The sequence below is a fragment of the Crocodylus porosus genome, unplaced genomic scaffold, assembly GCF_001723895.1.
Source record: "Crocodylus porosus isolate Cpor-Errol unplaced genomic scaffold, CroPor_comp1, whole genome shotgun sequence".
Lineage (NCBI taxonomy): Eukaryota > Metazoa > Chordata > Crocodylia > Crocodylidae > Crocodylus > Crocodylus porosus.
This window is the reverse complement of record NW_017728927.1, coordinates 15,657,167-15,674,907: the sequence shown is the minus strand read 5'-3', so window position 1 is coordinate 15,674,907 and position 17,741 is coordinate 15,657,167. Positions and strand designations below refer to the sequence as shown.

At 45.0% G+C, this 17,741-nt stretch overlaps 1 long non-coding RNA gene across 4 annotated transcripts in view; it reads left to right on the top strand.

The window, feature by feature from the left end:
• The first annotated feature begins 5,772 nt into the window (after positions 1-5,772).
• The window catches only part of LOC109314758, a 26,480-nt gene continuing 14,511 nt past the window's right edge, over positions 5,773-17,741 (top strand). The window contains exons 1-2 of one of the 4 annotated variants that reach the window (XR_002102364.1): positions 5,778-6,028; positions 6,254-6,395. This is a non-coding gene — a long non-coding RNA (uncharacterized LOC109314758). Of the gene's footprint in view, positions 6,396-17,741 lie in introns of all 4 variants that reach the window. The other 3 variants (XR_002102363.1, XR_002102361.1, XR_002102362.1) reach the window with 3 other exon arrangements.

The window sequence follows — 17,741 nt, the reverse complement described above, 5'->3', positions numbered from 1 at the left end:
TTAGAAAAGAGGTAGAGGTAGAATACTCAGTTCAGGAGTTTAAGAGTGATTTTCTGTTCTTTGGCTTGCGCTGCTGGGCAGCAGGATTAATCCTTTTTTTTTTTTTTTTCCAGCATATTTTGAGACCTGTTCACAGATGTCACTCATGTCCTCAGGGACAGTGGTGACAACATTTCTGAGGAGTGAGTTTCTTTATCCTGTCCCTGGCATTTCTAGGACTGGAATGCTTTGTTCCTCCCCTTCAATGAAAGATCTTCCCATGCCATTCTGCAGCAAGGCCTACTGAGACCACTGCTGTAGTCAGCCAGGCAGAAAACTCACCAGAACAACCCCGAGCATCTGCCTTCTCTGAGCCTTCATCACCTTCAGGAGTGATAATTTTAGCCAGAATGACTACTGCTTGGAATAAATTTAACAACAGTTCTGGTATGCTGTTAGGCCATTGCCTACCTTTGCTAGCTCCCCCCTACCCCTTCTACACACTTAGAGGAACCCCAAACACGACAGCTCTGATTCTAGTGCCGTCATACTGGAGGACTGGGTGGTAAATGCTCAACTCCAGATTGTGGCTTTCAGCATTCAAACACTCTGATGCCATTGCTGAATGCAAGCAATGAAAGCTTAAAGGTCCTTTCAAGTTGATCATAATCTGGGGAGGGGTGGAAGCGCATGGCTGTCCTTTGTGGGGGAGCGAATTGGGGTGACCACCCCAGGCTCTGCACTTTGGGGGGCCCCATGAAGCCGGGCAGAGTGGCCATAACTCTGCCCCTCGAGTGTTAAAGTGCTGATTTGCCCCGGGCCCTGCTCCCCCCTATGGTCGTCTCTGGGCAGACGGGTAGATATTTGATTATTTTTCTTAATCCCACTTCAACCTCTCATCCTAATTTGTATGAGGAATTAATTTCAGTGAGAAATCCTGGGAGAAAACACACACACAGGAACTACTTGGTCTTCAGTAGGATTGATCCACTTTATTGTAAGAGCTGAAAGATACGTGTAAGGGATGTCTTTGTCTTACATAAGTGAATTGTAAATCCTGCATTCACATCTTGCAGGGCAAATGGCTCTTCAGTTCACCTTCAACAGGTAGGTTGTTATCACTTCCCAGCTCTCGCTCTGTTAATGATTAAGAATCTGTAGCCGTTTCAAATGAAGCTTTTCATTTGTAAAAATTATTTAAAATCTTTCTGGAAAAAGGCGGCTTTCCTCCATGGCATTTATCTTATCATCTCTTCCCTGACACTTTTGACATGAAATATTTTGAAACACAGTCCTTTTCATATCTGAGATTTGTGAAATCATCAAACCGGTTTTTCTTTTTTTTCTTTTCTGTTGTTGTTTTGTTTGGCTTCTTCCTTCGTACCTTTTGCTAAATGCTAACTGACTATGCCGTTTCGTTTCCTGAAGTAGCAGATTGTGAAATTAGACAAATAGTTTGACTTTGCCTCTGGCTTTCATGGCTGCTGTACCTCTGAAGACTCTGTTTACCTCTAATTACACGTCCATCGAAATCATGCAGAGAAGGAACAGTGTAAGTCATTAGCCCTTCTAAATGAATGTGCGGCAGAGTACCTAACAAAAGCATTAACACTTGACAGCAAAAGCTCTGCATGCGGAAGGAGTGGGTCATTGGGTGACTGCCTATTACACAGAAATACCTGCCATCCAATACTGAGAAGGAGTGCTGTGTTTACTGCACAGGAAGGTGTTTTCTCAAAATGCCTGGAATTTGACTTAAACTACATGTGTGCAAGATGGGTGAGAGGGTCCATTATTCTGCAGTGGATTGCAACTGGTGGAGAGAGCGGGCAATGGGAATGGGCTTGTAAAGCTGTGTCTTGGAAGGGGAAGTGACTTGTTTATATAAATAAGGCCTGATTCAAGGCGCAGTGAAGTCATTCAGAGGATTTCTGTGTATATCGATCACTGCGTTCAAATTTTTAAAAAAAAGAGTTTTGCTTTCATTCCATTCTCCATTAAATATGACATGCTCAAGTGACCAAAGTTGTGACTGCAGCTTATGTGGTAGATGTCATATAACGCTGTTTTCAAGAAACAGGCCAAGTGTTCGTGCTTTCTTCGTTCAAAACACTCTTTGCAGTTTATTTTACTTTCCGTGCCTCCATTACAAAAGAGCCTTCAGTGAACACTTGTGCTTAAATGGCTGTGTGTATAAATATTAGGGTACCATCACTGTGAGTTTTCTTCTCATCCATTGGAGCTTAAACATGAATCAGACTGTTCAGTAGGCACAAACAAAGACAACCTATGGAGGGTTTCAAAATGCAGCATAAAGCCTTAGGTACAACATAGTGACGCTGAAACGAATCAGGTGACCTAAATGTCATCTTTGTTGTTATTCTGCACTCAGCACAATCGCTTAGAGAATCTAGTAACAAAGCTTTTGCATCCCATGGGAGCAAAATAGATGTTTGTGATGAAAACATATATTAGCAAAAGTTGAAAGGAAAGCTCCTATATCGCAATAGGCACACTATTAAGTTGCATCATTTTAAAGATTGTTTTTGGATCACAATTCTTATTACTCCATTAAGGTCAGTGGAACTATGAAAATCTGCTCCCGGCTGAAGAGTTGAGCCTCTTGACTTGAAGAAGGTAGAGAAGAAATGATAGCTGGCATGGCTTGAAACAGTTTAACCTGCAGTTAGCACTTTGTACACCATGCTCAAAAAGTTAAGGCATTGATTTAATCACGGTGAAAACGTTTGTTTTCACCCACAGCATTGATCCTTCACATCCAAAGTCATTCAGGTGGTGTGCAAGGATTGGGGTAAAATCTGGCTTTACATCCTGAATTAAACTACACTTTTTGAGAGGGTCTCTTAAACCCAACTATAATATATCGGGAGAGACACTTGGGCCTTGTCTAGACTGCAAGTACAGTTTTTCGTCAAGTTAGCATAGCTGGGCTACTTTACAGTCAGGAGGAGTCTTTCAATTAAGATAGCCACAGTTTCACTTTTAACAAGTTGGATAGTAGCTTAGATTAATTAACTGGCATATATAATGCCATTGGCTAGAAAACAACATAACGATACACAACCAGAGCCAATAGGGGAGTTCCAGGAAAACCAATAGCAATAGGGTGGTGCTGTATAAAATCAAAAGGATGTTTAAATGCAGACATTACATGGACAATGCCCCATTAGACAAAATTCAACTTTTAACATGCATTTATTAGAAATGAGTGGAAACAGCTTTTTTCTCACATTTCCACACGGATAATATTTCTAAAAGCTGTTGAGTCATAGTATCAAAGCGTAGGTGACACCTTATTGACTGCTACACAATCTTTTTGTCTACTTCTGCATCTTTACTGCAGTGTCAGTTTTCCCATGGCATGCCCTCTAGGGAGCCACACTAGGACCTTGTGCAGCTGCTCAAATGTTGACTGGTGTTAGTGCTAGCTCGGGTTTGGAGCAGTCACACTTTACGGTTCAAAACCTTCTCTGACTGTCCCCCACCTGCACAGCTGTGACTTACCACTGGAAGGCTGGCAAACAGGGGCCTAATTAGGAACTACAGCTGAGTTGCCGCTGCAGTGCCAGTGAGCCAGGACAGGCTTCTGCCCCTGCTCTAAGGGTGTGTGAGAGATGAGCGGATGAGTGGGGAGGCAGGAACATGAAGCTGGGAGGCAGAGAATTAATAGGACGGGGTGGGTAACGAAATGGGAGGTGGAGAATTAGCTTGGTGCCAGAACCACCCCCTGGGCAGTTGAGTTCAGAGGGTGGAGAAAGGAGGCGAGGAAAGGGAGGTGAAACGAAGCAAGGCAGCCGCTGAAGAATGAAATAAAAAGAAATTTTAAAAAGAAGAATTTAAAAAAGAAATAAAGAAGAAGCAAGTTAAAGAAAGGCTCACATTTTAATAAATTGGGATTTGGGATTGGGGTGGGGTTGCTGGCTGTGCTTCCCAGGGTGGCTGAGAGGTGGGCACTTTCAGGGCAGCTACTGTCCTTCCCCTGGGAAGGAAGCCTCAGCTCATGAGGACGTAATATGGTCCCTTACCTTGTGCCCCCACTGCACCCTCCCCTTCACCCCACTCCTAGACCCATCCGTGCCCTGTGACCTGGCCAGCTGGCATGTGCTCTATAGGCCATTTGTGTGGGGTTACACTCCGTGCAAACGAGGCGTGGGAGGGGGAATTGGCTTGGTGCCAGAAACACACTTTGGGCAGTAGAGTTCATGGGGTGGAAGGTTTGTCCATAGAGAACAGCAGAGTGGAAGAGGGGACACTGCATGCTGGGATGCTGGGGGACTGCAATTTGGGTAGCTCATCTATGAAGAGTGGCCACAGGTTAATGGAACACGAGCTGGGTAACGCGAATCAGAGATAAATCTGCCCCGGAGTGGTATAACTTTAAGCTGCCTAAAGTGCGCGTGAAACTAGATTCAGGTGTTAATCCAGGGGTTCAGGACAATCCAGGGGTTAAGAGCTCCAGGAGCCACCTAAAATTAACGTGTAACAAGGCCCCGAGTTAAGCTGAAAACATGAAGCCTTCTTTTCCCTATCAACATTTTATTATAATGCTATGCCATGCATGTCTAGAGGTCACCTCACCTAATCCAATCTTTTGCTGATGCAATACTGTAATATTGATTCTGTATTCACACAGTGGAGACTGTACTATATGTGCAACTCACAGTACATACAGGGCTCCCAGCCCAGTTAATAAGTCTTCTTTACACAAATAGCCCCACTGACTGCATCAGGACTAGTCATGTATGTACTACTCAGGAGTCAAGGTTGGGGAATGAGAGGTCATATGCAAAGTGATTAAGTGAATCAAAGGCAGTATATGTGATCCAGTATGCAGCCCACGCCCTGCCCCTCCATTCACTGCAGAATGCTACTTCCATTGTCTGATTAAGTGACATCTGGTTAGTATATTTGCCTGATTATCTGGTTCTCAGCATCACTGTGAGCAATGAAATCTCTTTAATTGGTACACAGAGTGTCTTCCAGTAGTGTTAAAACCAAGCAGATTATGTATCCATATTCTTCATGGCTGTTTTTACTATTATTGCTGATCCAAAAATAGTCAGATTCTGTGTTCATTCATTCACACAGTTACCATTTTTGCAACCTCGGAAACAATGTTTAGCTCTATAAACTGAGAAAATAAAATGCCCTAATTAATTTTCTGCATCACTGAAATGGAGCTTTGTCAAATGGGGAAAGCACACATCTATGTTGAGTTCCTACAAAAAGATAAATGTCTTCTGGGTAGTGATGCTATACCCAGTGCGGAAACAGGCTCCCTCAAAAGAATGTAGTCCTAGAACCAGGGCTCTAGTACAGTTCAGAAACAAAAGGTAAGGGAATACCATAGCAGAGATTTAAAAACCTGATGATAAGAATATTTTTTTGGATGAGATAAGCAAACAGGCTTGTAACTGCAAGTAAATCTAATGTCCTCACATGTTTTCAGCTCCATTCTGAGTCCACCATACAGTTTAATTTGGAAAAAAACCCAGCAACCCCTAGTCCTATTTTTACACTTCAGGCTACAATATTCTGGATGGCAAACAACCTCTTTCTTTCTTCTCCCTCCACCTCCCCCACTTTTTTAAACTAAAAACTAATGATTAGGTCTGCAAGATAGGAAGGCAGTCTATGCCTTTCTTGATAGCACAGCTTTTCTTGAGTATAAACAGATCTGATTTATTTGGTCTAGAGTGTTTTCCAAGAGGCAGCCATTAATTAGTCCCTGCAGGGATTTCTGTGTCTCTCAGAACTGAACCAACAAATCCATCCCATGGCTGAAAAAGATCACGGTTAGACATGTGCTCCCAATAGGGAAGGCTTGGAAATAAAGTAAGAAGCAGTCAGTCTCAAGTTAAGGTTAGCAATTGATTAACTAAAGGGAGATACAAAGGCATACGGCTCCTCGAGTTACGGTTTCTGTTTTTTGTGGATCCTGTTTGTAATAATGCACCTGCTTGTAATAATAATAGCACTCTGGATTTCAACTGCAGCTTTTATCTGAGCATCTCAAAAGAGATTACAGGTATTAATTAAGCATCACAATATCCCTGCTATGGGCAGAGAAAGTGATAGACTATTTCCGCTGCACAAACATCAATTTTGAGGTAGAATCACCCATGACAAAGTGACAGAGACTGTGCGCGCTAGGACTCGGGGTTTTAGGCGAGCAAGAAGAATGATAAGAGGCTTGGGAAACATGATTTACAAGGAAATGCTGAACCACCTGGTTTTTGCTATGTCTGCTTAGGAGAAGACTAGGGGAAGACATGATAACAGCCATTCAGTATGTGAAATAGCTTTGATCCAGAGGCCTTTTGGCAACCTAATCTACGTGTTGGTCTTCTGCACTAACATAAGGTCTGCTCAACCAGCTCTATGTCTTCTCACAGGTAATGTCACCTGTTCTTTTCTGTAACTTCAGACCAAAATTAGGGCCTTGTTGTTAGCGCTGCACTGTACACTGAATTCAACCAGACTCCCTGTGCCTCCCACCTGGTGTATGCTGACAAGCAAATCAGAAAGTGAGATCTGAATTTATCTTCCTGATTTTTTGAACAAAAGCTTCACCTTCACAAATTACTAGAGGACTATGTGGGCTGCGAGGTGCCCTGCCTGGATGTCAGCTGACTGTCATTCCCCAGAAAGCTCCTGACGTACCAAGCAGTGTTGTGCTGAGACACCAGGATGCTCTTGCCTCCAAACAGCAAGTAGCAGAACTGCCTGAACATGGTGCTGCATGGAGCTAATCTGAGCTAAATCAGCGTGAATGTACCTAAATCACTGCTGTCCCAGGGCTAGCATGTACAGAGCTCGCTCAGGCATCTCTACAGTGAGCACAGCAATAAGGCTCTATATGAACCTGGACAGGGATAGGTGAGCACTGTATGGGAGGCTGAGAGGAGGTGAAGTGTGGCCTGTGTACAGGGATTGTGGAAAGTGGGCTATGGGATGGAGGAGAGAGTGAGGAAGAGTTGGACTGGACCAGGCTAAAGGTGGACTGTAGAATCAAAACCACTGAGAATCACTGGGTTAGTGGTTAGCACAGTCCTGGGGAGGGGGAACCCTAACCCTACTCCTGGGACTGCTCAAGTATTTTTATCTGACTGTTTCATTTAAAAGATAGAATTAGTCCTAAGAGTGGGGACCAGAACCCAGGACTCCCTCCTTCCAGGGGAGCTCCCCTATCACTAAGTTAGCGAGGAACGCTCCTCTTGTACCCCCTGTTTCTGGCCCAAATACTAGGAGATTATATAATGAAGGTGAGATGGGCACCACTGTCTTCTGTAGCTGTCTTAAAAGAGAAGAGAGAGACTTGCTTATTTCTTTGAAGGAAGGTGGAGGCATCTCTGAGGGCAATAGGGTTGTAGGCTGTGGATCTTGATGGGCTCTCCTGGCAGCTCTGATTTAGGGCTGTGCAAAGCTTCAGTCCCCGATTCAATTTGACAGAGATTCAGCCTGATTCAGCAGCCAAATCTCTGAATCTGAATCGAATCAGAGGACCCTTTAATCGCTCCAATTGAATTGGAACCCTCTGAATTGATTCAGAGAGATTCAAAGTTGGAGTACGGTGTCCAGTTCTGGGCGCCGCACTTCAGGAGGGATGTGGGCAGCGTGGAGAGGGTCCAGAGGTGGGCCACTCACATGATCAGGGGACAGCAGGGCAGGCCCTATGAGGAGAGGCTATGGGACCTGAACCTGTTCAGCCTCCACAAGAGAAGGCTGAGGGGGGGTCTAGTGGCCTGTTATAAACTACTCAGGGGGAATCAGTAGGCATTGGAGGAGTCCCTGTTCCCCCGTGCACTGCCAGGAGTGACCAGGAATAACGGTCACAAGCTGGCAGAGGGTAGATTTAGGCTAGATATCAGGAGGCGCTACTTTACGGTCAGGGCGGCTAGTATCTGGAACGGACTTCCAAGAGAAGTGGTGCAGGCTCCTCCCCTGGGGATTTTTAAGAGGAGGTTAAATGAACACCTTGCTGGGGTCATTTGACCCCAGTACTCTTTCCTACCATGGCAGGGGGTCGGACTAGATGATCTACTCAGGTCCCTTCCGACCCTAGAAACCATGAAACAGTGAAAGATTCGGACATAGACACAGCTTTAAAAGTTTTTTCTACATACCTCTAGATTGCAGGGGCTCATGAGTGCTGTGATGCTGGGGCACATGGAGTGTCCGCAGAAGCATGGGGGCTTCCCAGTGCACTAGGCAACAGAACTGGAAGTGGACCAGAAACACTTCCGGTCCACTTCTGGGTCTGCCAGGGAGCATACGGGGGGAGGGCATGCCACCCCTGGCTCAGCAACTGATGCCTCCTGGGTCTGGGGTGGGCACTTGGGGTCCTGCCATGGCCAATTGCCGAGCTGGAGGGCATGGGGGGGAGGGGAGAGACCCTGTACACTCCCCAGTGGACCTGGGAGTAGACTGGAAGTACTTCTGGTCCATTTCCGAGCACATGGAGGGCTCCCCCCGCACTCCTGTGAGACGCTCCATGCGCCCCAGCATCTTAGTGTTCACAAGTAGTGCTGGTATCTCATGGTATGTAGAAAAAACATTTAAAGCTCTATCATCTGATCTCTGAATCAGCATCAAATCTTCAGATTTGGATTCGGCTGAATTGAATCAGGGACAGTGATCCGAATCAACAAATCGAATTACTGTCCCTAGTTCAGGCCAAATCCAAATCCGAATCGAATAGGGCCCACTTCGCACACCCCTACTCTGATTGAGCCGTATCTATACAGTGATTGGCTATTTAACAGACTTGGGGCCCAATGAAATACAGAATCTACAATATACAGTTTCTATGCCATACAAGCTGAAGAACTGCTGTAGTGAGGTATTCAATGGTGTTGTAATGTGAATATAATGGCTAGGAACAGGCATTACACATAAACCAGCTTAAATGATCAGAAACTGGTTTAAACCTGTAACCGAACAGATGTTCAGTATACATAAACCAGTTTTAAAATGTCTGGAACCAGTTTCAGATAAACCTGGTTGAATGTAGCATCAAATTAAACTGATTTGGGTCAAACCGGTTTATGCAATGTCTGTCTCAGACCCCTTGCTGGTTTAAGTTTAATCAGAGTCTTTCGGCATCCCAGATGCTTTGCAACTCTGGGTGGGGCTCTGCTCTCTACTCCAGCCCAGCAGGGCTGGCCGCCCCCCCCGCTCCCTGGTGTCTTAGAAAAAGCATGTGTGCTGCCAACACAGGAGTGGAGATAAAAGCACGCGCCATGGCGGTGGGCCTTGCAGGCACCCTTTTCATGACCTGAAGGCCTGTCAGTCAAGTGTGACCTACTTTCAGAGAAGCGCAGGCTCAGTTGTAACAGAGAGCTTGTTGCTACGCATGCCCAGCATATGAGAGGTATGAAGTAATCTTTCTAGAAAGTTCAGTCTTCCTAGCAATCTAATTGGCCATGAGAGTTACTATAAAAGGTCTGACGACTCCTCCCTCAGGAGAGAGACCCGCGGAACTGGAAACAGAGCCTGATCTGTTCAGGGACTGTCTTCCAGTTAGGCCCTTAGGCTTTTCGGTCTTCTTCGCCTCGTGTTATATTATATTGATCTATCGGCTTACGACCTACCTGGCATCGATCTCTAACCATGACCTCGGATCACCCCTTGGACTCTGACTACGGTTTCGACTACTTACCTGGTTCTGGACCTCGGCATCCATCTCGACCACCCGACCATTCAGCTCTCAGCGGACACCAGCGAGTTACGGTTCTGTGTTGTTCCTCCATTATAAACTGTTGACCATCCCTGGGACTTATCCGACAGGCTTGTCCTGTCGGTGAACCCCGTGGGACAACAGGTTCCCCTGTTGTGAGTTAATACTGTAACTGAAGACTCCGTACCTGCGCTCTTCCAAGCGTAAGTCAAATAAATTCATTCTGTTAAAAGAACTCAGCTTCCGTGTCGCTCAGAACCCCACCACCGCTAGACCCAGCCTGTTCGTTCGGTCTCACCGTGACACTTGGCACCCTTCCCTGGGGGAGGATTACCCAGCACCTGGCTGCAGTTCCAGCAGAGACTGCAGGTACAGTGGGGTCTGCCTGGCTTCCTCCTGCCCCTCACTCTTTCCTCTCACCACTCCCCGCTCAAGCAGGGACTCCCCACTTCCCTCTGCCTCATACATATACCTCTCAGCATTAGTTAGTATGCCACATTCTGACTAAGGTCCGTGCTCTGGGAGATGGCACAAAGGCAGACAGGACAATGTTGACTTAGGGCTTTTTGGAGCTAATCAAAGCTGGTAAAGTCCCTCTGTTCCTTCCATGGAAAAAGTTGTTTAAGAAGAGCTTGAACTAATGAGACAGGCTGTTGTTTTGCTGATGGGGTGATAAATGCTAACAACTCCCTGTGTAACTCCCTGCTGTGTAACTCAATGCTCTGTTATCAACAGTGAGTGGGGTGGGGGAGCTCTTCCTAATCAGTGGTCTTGGCCACGCCTCCCTTAGCTCAGCACTATGGTATGGAAGGGAGAGCTACTCTAGTGCCCCCCAGCATCTAGCCTGAGCCACTGCAGGCATGTGCCTGAATTTCTTCAGTCCAGAGGGGATGTCTGTGTGGTTACAAACTGGTTTAGCCTAGCCAGTTTAGACTAACCCTCAAAGATGGAATTAATTCAGACTTGGGCTTTTTGAATGTCTGTCCCTAGCCAACGTGCATAACAGCAAGCGGAACCAGGGGGGCAGTCTGCAAAGTTAGGAAGTCTGTTAATTTGGACTGCAACTCCCAGAAACCCCCCAAGACTGTGGGACAAGGAAAAAAGGAAGAGGAAGCTTGAAGTTAGAGTAAGGGGAAGAGACAGCAGCATGGAGGTGAAACATGGTCAGCCCTACACAGAAGAGTGCACAGTGAAGCTAGAGTCTTCCTGGGCCAGGCAGCCAGGGACTGTGGACTGATGGAGCTGGACTCATACTTGGGGGCAGCTACAGGCTGCTGTTTGAGCACTCTAGGGTGTTTATGGGAGGGGGGTGCTTTAATTAGAGCAGCTCTGAGAGCCACTGTAATTAAGGTGCCCAGAGCTCCATGTGAATCAGCGTGCCCGCACTGATTCACATGGATTCAAAATGAGCTTCAGTTAAAGTGCCCCCAACACCATTTTTCAGCATGGGGATGCTTATACACATGACACTGGAGTATGTTGCAGTAATTACCATGGTCCAGCACACTCAATTAATCAAGTCTGCTCTGACACACTAATTACAGTGCATCAGTGCCACTTCCCTGCACATGTGTAGGCACCCTTAAAGGTTTGTCTGGGGACACCTCCAGAGGTGTGGGGTGGAAACTGAGGTGTTGCATGTACATTACCACAATGTTGATGCTTCTTTACGTTTTACCTGTTCCCTCTCTTTGGCTTGTTGGCTTGTGGCTCTAATCCCTATGATTCTCTTTGCAAAAGTGGGAACTCCCCCTTGCTTCTTGTGCCAGTTACAGGGGCTTCAGGGTTGACATGGTGTTACCTCCCTGTGACCCAAGTGCTTAGCCAGAACTAAGGAACCTGGCAGTTGTTTCAGCAAGGATGAGACACTGAAGATGAAGCCATGTATTTTTGACGCAGCCCTGTTTGTGTATAAAGAATGTGAAAAATCCTTTTTCTCTGAACACAGCAGGGGTCAAACACCAGGAGACAGTTTCTTTGCTCATATTCATAAGCTTCTTTCAGCCAGCACTCAGCCTGAACAAGCAGTGGGAGCATGGCTGTGAGAAAAGCCTACACAAAGCTCTATGCATGTGTGCCTTTTTTTTTTCCTTCTCCCTCTCTGGGGCTCTTTCTATAGTATTCTCTCTATTTTTCTCTCTCAGACATATCTTTCCTAAAACAAGACCCAGAAAAATAATTCCCTTTGTATGTATATTTGTTCTGGGTGGTAATACATTCCTCTGTTTGGGAGGAGGGGACACTGCTATTGTTTCAGCCATCTGGATCCATACAGGATCTTTCTTGCTTCTTAAATTTATCCTAAATAAGAGGTGGTTCTTACACACATCAGTGGTAAGAGTTATAAGCCATCCCCATAACAATAGGCTTTTTGATCATTGGAAAAAATTAAATCACAATCAGCAGAAAAGATGGGGTCCCAGTACATCTGGCTGTCATCTAATAAGGATGAAATATGCAAGAGAAATGAATACAAACCCCCACCCACCACCTTTATCCAGGCCCATTTACAGTGGTAGAATATAGAAAAGCGAACTACATTAGTAGTGCATTAACCGCAAATACCTAACGCCATTGGCATACGCCAAAATATCCGTGGCAGCTATTCTGCCTATAACACATACATACTGCTTTTCAAACCAAACAAGAGATAGAGAGTGACATATCGCTGCAACTGTTCATTAGCAGTACTGGATGGGTCTAGAAAACTGCAGAGAGGTGCTTGGTTTCAGCACTGGCATTTGATTGTGCATCCTACACTTCTGCATCTTTTGCCTCAGTGATGGTGGTGACAAATACAGAAAGCATTTATTGGCCTGGCATGGTTTTTACAGCCCTTGATGACAGAGAAGCCACTGAACCTAGAGAGACATCTGATGAATCTCCTGCATGACTGCCTTTTCTTGACAGCTTGTTTCGAGTGCTCGCTAGAATTATTCAGTCTGGTCCTCTCAAAACCTATTCTCATTGCTTCTCTTTGCTGTTGTTATTGTAGAATTAATCACAGACTATTTTATTTTGGTGAACATACTGTGGGTTTGAGGCCATGGAGCTACACTATTACACAAGGTCTCTGGGCTTATCAAAATAGGGCACTGGACTTCTTGGCTAGGTACAGAAATTACAGACAAACCAATATAAGTGATTGGAAATCAGTCTAAGCCTGTAACAGAACAGAAGTTCAGTGTGCATAGACCAGTTTAAAAATGGAGGGACCCAGGCTAAGATGGACCTAGACGGATGTCATATAATTTTTAATCAGGGTAAGTTAGACCGTTCTATCAAACTCCTGTGCCACTTCCCCTCCTGACTCAAGCTAGGACACAGTCCCCCAGTATCCCAGGATGCTTTTTGGCCCCTCTGCTAGCCCTCATAGGGGAGGTGAGTTTGTCTTGGCCTGCAATCCTCCTGCTCCTTGTAGGGCCATCATGATGGTTGAGGGGAAAAGCTTTATACTGTACGCAGTTATGGGGCTCTTTATGGAAGACAGATTGGTGCTGGCTTGCAACATAAGTCAGAAACAGGCCCTCTCAAGGATTGTTTAGGTAGGTGTTGGAAGCACCCTTTGATATCTACAGAAAGTCCAGGCATGGCAAGAATGGCACTTGTGATAGCATTTTAACAATGGCTCTGTTGTACAATAGTACAATGATGCTAACAGTTGTGATGTTAACTTACGTGAAGTTGTTTTGCCAAATATAGCTAAGCCAACAGCCTGCAGTGTATTTCACTGACCCTCCATTAGTAAGCTCCAGAAAGTGCTTTTCAAGCTGCCTCCTTTGTTCTCTGTTATAGCTAACAGCTGATTAGAAGTTGCACTTCTGGAAGAACTAAGAAACTTATAACTCTACAAGAAATCAGCAGACCTTATACATACAATCCTAAGAGATTTTAGATCAATGCAACAAACATTTTGAGTTTCCTCATTCTAAGGCTGTATTATGTATTTTTATTCTTTTTTCCACCTTGTTGAATGTCAAAACATACAACAGACTCTCAACACACTTTCCATTTAAGTTTGCTATAATTGGCCAAAGGCTCTATTCATATGTGTTATTGGCTTGGGTCGTACTAGAATGAAACTTTAATGAAAATGCCCTTGTCTCTTTCAGCAAAATTCAGAATCTCAGGGCGCGTCCACACATCGCCGTATGGCGATGTTGCTGTGGTGCTGTGCTTAAGTGCTTCCCTTTGCAAGTACTAAAGCACAGTGCAGTATATGCTGTGTGCATGGTGCAGGGTTAGATTTCACTGCTAAGTCACCATAGCAGTATACTATGCCGGGGGAGCTGCTTGGGTGACATAGCGGTGATCATGTGTAGACTTGCATAATCACTATGTCACCGTAGCACACCGTATGGCACCCTAGCATGTTGCTACATAATCATAGGGCAATGTGTAGACGTGCCCTTGGTAGGAGATTTCAACAAAATGTAGAATCCTGAAATTCTGGGAAAATGTCTGACTAGCAAACCAGAATACTTGCAGTTCATCTCCTAAAACCTACCAACAATTTTCTGCAATCTAATTTAAATGTTAGTATTTGTTCTCTGGAGGTTGCCAAGTCTAGAGAATATAAACCAAATCCTCCAAGCCTGCAATTCAACAGGCCAAATTTAATTCTAGGTTAAATTGTTGTAATTCCATTCCGGCCTGTCCTAACCTTAAATGTTTGGCCAGCTTACCTATAGGAGTCTGAAAAAAAAATCACATCCACTAACTGAAACAGCTTCACTGGCATATGTCACAGCATGAATACAGTCATAGTGGCTGAAAGCCTTTTTGACAGTGTAACTTTTTCTTTTCTTAGATATGTTATAAACTATACCAGAAAAAGGTCTCAAGTATAAGTTGTGTCTTCTGGCATGACATAGCACTACACCAGGACTGAATGCTGTTTATAACCTATAGTGGCAATTTATCTTGAGTAAGGATATCAGAATTCGATTCTCTACTTGCTCCAAAGTCTCTGAGTCTTAAAACTCTGGACCTCTGAGGTCTTATATAGCACCTGAGTGGTCCACAAATCTTATTGTAGCTTGCTTTCAAGAGGGAGAAGTTCCAGGGAGTTGCAATATGTGCCAATCTGTGCTGAATATTAACAACGTAATATTATTTGAAACTTAATTATCACTAGTTCTGAAAGGTGCTATTAGCTGTCAAGTATGCCAAGCATCCTCCTTCAGGTGTGATGGAAGGAACAGTCAATCCTGTTCTATAATAAAGAAGCCTACAAACAATAGAGGATCATATTCAAAGGAATATTCTTCATGACAGGTGAGATAGAAGATAGGTGGACTGAGGGGTTTCTCACTTGCCAACTCAGAAGCCAAGATGTTGGTTTGTAAGCTGTGTGGCGTAAAGGCAGGAAGGCATCCATCACAAAGACCTGGAGGAGGAACAGAGACAATGCTCCTTGCATACAGAGCTTGCTGGAATGGCAGATGAGGATGGCTAAACAAGAAAACCACTGGTTACTTGTCCACTGTGCTCAGGGATACTGGACTTTTTTGGAAACAAACCTGCCACACACAATCACTCCCCTCTCCCTCCCACCCATGGAAACAATGCAACAGGGCCTAATGCTGGCACTGGGTAAAGTGGCAATAGTATCCTCCTCCATATTAGAACATTTATTAAGTAAATAATTAGAATAAATTGGAAAATAAAATAATTAATTATTATAACTGATTACCCTCAGATGAACCAAACAGTGTAGTAAGATAGAATAGGCTCTAAAACACTACTGAAATGTTACCACGCTCAAATGCCATTTTCTAAGCTTTGTTATTTGAAGAAAGAGCATCACATGAGTTGAGAAACGGCCTAGGTGGTCCACTAGATTAGCTTGCTTTTATACCCAGAAGCACACAGGGGAGTGGTGTAACTACCTAAAGGTTTGCATCCAGCAGTTCACGTCCACAGACCGAACAGTCAGGTACACATTCACGGCTGGGAATACTGGGGACAACCTTTGGCACAAGTATGGGGTACGACTCAAACTCATGCCTCTAGACTTATAGAGAGACGCCTTAACCACACTGCTCCTTGGCCCCTCCTCTGAGAAGTAATTTGGACTCCATGCCATAAACCAGGGAATAACCCAGTTCAAGCCAATGGCATCAGACTGGTCAAACTGGAATGGGATCAGGCCTGAGATGGGTTCCATTGCCGATGGCTAGATTTTGATACCCTTTTACATACCCTGAGAATTTATAGGAGAGATCTGAATAGTAAGGTACAATGCAGAGTAAGTAAGGCGCTGGGAATCTGGGCCTCAGATAAATAAGGATACAAAATCCATCAGAACCCCAGGAGTCATAGTATCGCAGTATACTGAAGCAAGCTTCTTGGGAAAAAATTCAGCACAAATATATATGAGCTCCTGTTTCCTCAGCAACAGTGAGCATCTCTGCAGCTCTACACTTTGGGTGAATCTTCAGCTGGCAGGGGGGAGGGGGGCAGAAGGCAGAATCCATTTAATTCAAGATTTGGAAGGTCTGGGACTTGAAATTAGTAAACAGCAGATTTGTGCGTCACTGGACTGTAACTGGAAGACTATTTTGCAAATAATCCCTCCACTGAAACCACCAACTCTAAAACATTTTAAGAATATCGACATTTTGACATGACTATAGAAGCCTCAGAGTCAACTCATATCATTAAAGGACTTAACACATTTCACCTACATAAGTGAAACAACCCCCTGTACTCATAACAATTATGAGAACACCTTTTCGTTATTATGTTACCCTGTAGCGAAAAAGAGCGGTATTGATCCAGCCCCAGGTTCCATTTACAAACCATATTTATACCATAACTCATATCGAGGGCTTTTCTGTGGAAAAGGGGTCAGGAGAAATGCTCACAGCTGTTAAGCAAACAACATTGCAAAGAAGGGGGGGGGGGGGGCGTTTCTTCCTAGGAATATATTGCTTTCAAGCCTTTCTTTGAAAAAACCAAACAAAAACCAGGAGCCTACGTACAACCCTGGAATCAGGGGGAAGCAAAATCAGCACAGGATTAATCACTGCCATCATCATGAATAGTAATTTTGTGTTGCTACAGTGGTTTGAAAGGGGCAGAGTGGGAGTGCAGTTTTCATGTCTTTTCTATGGCTGTCACTCTCCAGACTTGGAAATACCCCAGTGAGGGCACTCCAGGGCATCCCTACATGGGCACTCATGACATATGCTCTCTGTGTTTGAGAGTGCTTGCAGAGGGACCTGATGGAGGAAGTATTTCCAGTTTTGGAGGGTTGGAAGCAAGGCAAGGGAAGCTTGGAAACAGCCTAGCTGGGAGATTCTGCCACTGCAGTGTAGCCATTCGTAGGCATGCCTTAACTACAGTAGCCTGATGGCCTGGTAGGCTCAAATGCACCTTTAATCATGGAGCCTTAAGGTCCCTTCCAAGATCCAGGCCTTATTATACTAACCCCTGAATAAAGATAAATACAAAGGAATAGAAAAGAAACAATAAAGAATTATTATCCCCATTTCATAAATGGGCAACTGAGAGAGTTTGAGTGGCTTGCTTAGCACAGAGCTGGAAATAAAACCCAAGACATCCTGAGTCCCATTCCAGTGCTTTAACCACAACCTAGGCTAGGTCTGAAAAAGGGTGGAGGCAAGGACAGTAGAGGATCTTTCTCCCCATCTTGCAAAAGCTTCACCAGCCTTAGTCCCGCCAAACTGGAGTAAGCATGCTGGCAGTGTGAAGGGACAGGACCACGGATAACTGAGACTTTCTGCTGGCATGGTTCTCTCCGCTTACATATATATCCATCCAGCATTTAATTCTGGTCTATACTTGCCCTCTCCAGTCATTGGATCTACCATGCACCTAAATGGGCATGTAAAAGAGTGCAGATCTTGGAGGTCAGGAGCAGGGGGGAGAAGAGGGACACAGGCGCACGTGTGTCCTCCCCACACGTGTGCCTCCTTTCTGGCCCCGGAGTGGAGGAGAGTGCAGCACTAGCAGCGGCGGCAGCGGCGAGCGGAGCAGCTGAGGGGGCAGCAGCAGCTGATCCCCCTAAGGTAAGTGGGGCTGAGGGACTGAGGGG